This window comes from Coenobita brevimanus, chromosome 33 (assembly GCF_032717465.1).
Source record: "Coenobita brevimanus isolate Jiangsu-jjx chromosome 33, ASM3271746v2, whole genome shotgun sequence".
Lineage (NCBI taxonomy): Eukaryota > Metazoa > Arthropoda > Malacostraca > Decapoda > Coenobitidae > Coenobita > Coenobita brevimanus.
The window spans coordinates 13,450,675-13,455,902 of record NC_136986.1 but is presented as its reverse complement, the minus strand read 5'-3'; the positions used below and the strand labels follow the sequence as shown (position 1 = coordinate 13,455,902).

At 39.3% G+C, this 5,228-nt stretch overlaps 1 pseudogene; it reads left to right on the top strand.

Annotated features, from left to right (window-relative positions):
* Positions 1-476: 476 nt before the first annotated feature.
* Positions 477-592, top strand: LOC145395943 (5S ribosomal RNA; annotated as a pseudogene).
* The last annotated feature ends 4,636 nt before the right edge of the window (positions 593-5,228 follow it).

The following is a 5,228-nucleotide window of genomic DNA, read 5'->3' as shown; positions in this document are numbered from 1 at the left end:
CACTCAGTGACCAACGGCGTGAGACAAGGATCAGTTTTGGCTCAAACCCTATTCGTAATTCAAATTAATGATCTCTTATCTGTCACCCATAATCAGTTCATTTATTCGCTGTTGACTCAACACTTCACAGTTCATTGACACTTAAATACCCATTCACATAGTTTAATATCTATAACTCACAACCATCTCCATAAATGAAGACTTATCTAGGATCACTGAATGGGGACAAAATAACCTTATCTTATTTAATGCTAGTAAAACCAATATACAGTTTACTAACTGACAGATATTCCAAGATCCCTATATTATCTTCAATGCTACTAATATTCCTATCTCCAAAAGTATTGAAATTCTTGGTGTTTCACTTAACAATGTCATCAGCTGGACCTCTCATGTCAGATCACCTGCCAAAACTGCCTCAGAGAAGCTTGGATGGAGTTCGTAGCTTCTTCACTGACGAGCAGTTAGCTATAGTTTATAAGAGTCATGTGTTGAGTACACCGCTTCCCGTCTGATCAGCGAAGTTAAGCAACGTTGGGTCTGGTTAGTACTTGGATGGGTGACCGCCTGGGAACACCAGATGCTGTTGGCATCCCTACGTGTTAAGTGGGGTTGGTGGAGGATTAGTGCCCCTCCCTGTAAAACAATTAACTCTAATCCCTTGACCACCCCGTTTGGGATACATGGCGTCTGGCAATGGATGGATGGATGTGTGCTCTCAGCTGGAATATTGCTCACCCTAGTGGAATGGATGGGGACAGGTTGCACTAAAACAACTAGACAAAATTCGGAACAAAGCTGTTAGAATTACCAATAACCCTGATATTACAAATAAACTTCCTCCCCTAAATATAAAAAGGAATGTTGCATCCCTTCCATTATTTTACAGATGCTTTTATGGCAAATGTTCAGACAAAGTTGCAACCATTGTGTCACTTCTCAATACCTTCCCCTCTGCTACATGGGCATCTGGTAGTGCTCATGATTAGAATGTCACACTGCCATATTGCAGAACTTGCGCCTATCAGAAAATTGTTGTTCCCTAAACTGCATCTCCTTCCAACTCGCTTCCTTGGAGTTGTTTCCCCCAAACTTCAAACTACAGCTGTTCAAGCCCAACTATTAAAAATCTTCGTGAATCGAGGACACCAGTAATTTGGTGTATGGATTTTTTTTTTTAGTCATTTGTTTTTCCTTCCTCTGTTTTGTTATTAAAAAATAAAAATAATAAGTATCACTGTAAGTAAAACCAACTCACTTCATCTTCAGAGCTGCGTTGAGTCCGTCCATAAACTCTACCCCGACCATTATCCTCCCAAGTTCTCTATAGGCACTTGATGCGGAAGTTAAAAAGAACTCCTTGTATGAACCATGAGAAGATTCTATTGTCACCCTGTAACATGTACAAATAAATACTGTTTATTTACTATTAATATTGAGGCCCTTAAAATAACGCAATACCGAAATTAAACTACAAGATACTTTATATATAGTATTTTTTTAACCTTTAAAATTGGCATAAAATTGTCATCTTTGCGTCTCGGATGCTAACTTGTGACAATAAATTAAAACCAAGATAAATTAAAACAAAGATATGCTATGGAAAGAAAGCGAGACGTAGTATTGTCTCTTCCTGCCACTGAGTTTCGTGAAATACGCTAGAAATGAAACAAAAAAAATGGGGTAAGATAAACTGAAAGAGCAGTAGAGTTTTTATTTGGCCTTTATACCGTTTATTACAGCACATTCCTTGCATTATCCTATTGTAGTATAGGAATAATAGTGATAAGGTTACACAACTGTCTGATTATACGATAAGCAATGAACTGAATAATTTCCAATGTGCTACAGGATGTATGGATCTAGTCCATGTATTAAGGTAGACAGTGGAGGAAGCATAAGCGAAAAACTGTACGGCTGTACGGCAGTGATGTCTGTGGAGAGCAATGAATGTGGAAGTGAATAAGGGTACTGGAGCGGTGAGCACAAAAGTAAAGAATAAAAACAGGAAAAAAGTAAAGCCAGAGATAAATATTGAGGGATGGAATAATTCAAATATGATCTCTGAGGATGATGTATTACGTGGTACTTGAGAACACCATTTATTGATTCTTTCATTGTTGCCTACTTGTGAACAATCAGGTCTGAAGGTACTGTATCGAAGGATTTAATAAAACAACAGCTGCTGGGTGAAAACTAACTCACTGTGTGATGTGTTGGTGAATGCGGGGAAAAATAGAACTGAGAGTTTAAGAACTTTGATGCAGTGATAGAGCAGAGATAAATAACCAAAGGGTCCAGCATTAACTTACATTTCAATTTCATCCAGCACCTTTGCATCCAAACATTTGTTCTTCGATATCTCACCTGTCAACTACTTTGACCAGCTCCTCAACTGTCTCTGGTCTGGGTGGCAGCCTTGGGAGGGTGAGGGAAGCGATGAGGCTGGCGCGATATGCTGTGCCCACCACCACACTGAAGAACAACCAAGTGCCGACCAGGATGTGGTTGGACTGGCTGGTTGAGAGGCGTCCGTACAGTCCCTGGCCCAACAGGGTGCCCATAGCCTCCAGCACCACCGACCCAGCACTCAGCACTCCATGCCGCGTTTGCCACGTTTTTCTCCTCGTAATCTGTAAAGCATATATATATATATATATATATATATATATATATATATATATATATATATATATATATATATATATATATATATATATAACGATATGAGTCCATAGCTGTTTCTTTATTGTGTCATAAGGGTGAGCAATGATGTTTTTCGGACAGTGGAATGGTTTTGATAATACCAGCCATGAAAGAAAGTACAGCTCCACACATCTGCTGCCGTCAGGAATACACAGTTCTAATGAGGTCATTCGCGCTATTTTTTTGCGGAGCTGCTTGATATGTCCACTTTCGTTAGGTAATTTTGATCTTTGTCTGTTTTTCCTAATGTAATTTTTCGGTTAAAAATAGCACGCTCTAAAACATTGAAAGTGTCATGGAATAATCGGATATTGATTATAGTGACGGTATCATGTATCTTTCTTTTTTTTTTTTCTTAAGTTCATTAGGAATGGCTAAAGTTATTTCTTCGTCAAAAAAGGCAGACCAAAACAAAACTGTATGAAAGCAGAATTAATTAACAATTCCATGCTGTGGTTTCAAGATATCAGCAAGTGTGAAGTTGTCTTCCACTTACATGACATTGGTGGCTGTAGTGGAGGCTAGGAGTGAGAAGTAACAATCCGAACCCATTCTTTACTCATCTATACCAGAAATATGTGGGCTATTCCAGAAAAGTGTTTTAGGATATGTTGTATAAAAGCAGCAATACACAGTCTATTCTTTAATTTCTTATTACATGAATCTAACATTATCCAAGAAGAGTCGTTGTACTTTTAGCTTTAAACAAATATTTTTCCATTATACAGTATTTCTTTATCGCTCACTCTGACTTTCACCTGTGAATCTAATGTTAAAGAATACTTCAACCTATCGTCTGGAGTTAACTGGAAAAGATAAGAGAATTAACCTGACCAAGGGAGTGTTTGTGGTACGGGAATAGGCAATTGTCTCCACTGACACATTCACCTAAATAAAAAATATCATATAATGTTGGCTCATGTTATATAAAAGGAAAGAACAAGATAACGCGACCAAGAGAGAGTTAAACGCATCATTGTCCTCCGTGGGCATAAAACAATAAAGAACAATGGCAAGACACATTTGGCACCAAACGGGACTTCACTAATATGAAGAACCATTTTGCGCTTCGTGATTTTTTTTTTTTTATGCGAGGAAGAAGGAACCAAAGGCTGAGCCCGCAATAACATTTCACTCCAAGAAAAAACAAAACCAATACAAAAGAGAGCCAAATTAAACATCCGTTCATTTCGAGATCCCTGGACACATTGCGTTTGAAAGACTGAAGATCATAAGAAGTAGGAAATACAGACAGAGGGAGACAGTTCCAGAGTTGAACGTTTTGCGTAAATGAAGGAGTGGGAGTAACGGTTAACTCTTCATTAGAGAGTTGGACATAAAAGGGATGAGAGTTTGTTGCTAGACAGGTGCTACACACTCGTCGTAGAGGTGGAAGGATGCAAGCAGACAGTTCAGAGGAGCAGTGACCATTGCAGTAGCGATAGAAAAGAGGCAACAGTGCAGCGAAAAGACAGAGGTTGAAGGGAGCCAGTAAGAGGAGGAGAGATCATGAGACGAAAAGCCTTTGACTCGACCCTACTGAGAACAGCTACATGTGGGGAGCCTCCCCACACATGAGAGTTGTACTCTAAAACCAGTGTATAAAGTCAACACTGTGCAGGGGTAAAAAAGGCACAGAGTCGGCTTTGCACACCTAATCTCTTAGAAGCAGTTTTTACAAGAGATGTAATATGATCTTTCCAAGATAAGTCCCGAGTGAATGAATCCACAACCATGTTCAAGGGTGATGCAGGATTAAGCTGGATGTTATTAAGCATTAGTGGATACTCCTGTGGAAGATTTTGACTGGTTGAAAGATGTAAAAACTGAGTTATTGATGCATTAAAAACAACATGATTATTTTTAACTCAGTCAGAGATACGAGCCAAGTCAGACATTAGTTGTGCCATGGCCTCATCCCTTGTTTCTTGAATTAACTGTTGAGATGGACATTGCAGGAACCAAATGGAAAGGTGAAGGGTTGAATCATCAGCGTACGAGTGGATAGGGTTAGATATACAGCTTAGATCAATAATGAATAAAAGAAAGGGAGTTGGTGATATGAGAGAGCCCTGAGGAACACCACTGTTGATAGATCTGGGAGAAGAACGATGGCCATCTACAGCAGCAGCTATAGAACGACCAGAAAAGAATCTATAGATGAGGGCACAGATAGAAGGACTGAAAGCGTAAGAGGGCAGTTTGGAATTTAAAGATTTATGCAAGACTCGATCGAAAGCGTTTGAGATATCAAGTGCAATGACAAGGCTTTCGCCAAAGTCCCGAAAGGAGGATGACCAGGAGTCTGATAGTTAGGTGAGAAGATCGCCAGTGGAGCGTCCCTGACGGAACCCATACTGACGACCAAAAAGAAGGTTGGGATAAGAAAGATACTTTTAAATTTTTCTATTAAGAATAGACTCGAAAAGTTTTGAGACTCAGGATGTTAAAGCAATTGGACAATAGTTAGAGGGTTGGGAATGGTCATCCTTCTTTGGGACTGGCTGAATGAGAGCAAACTT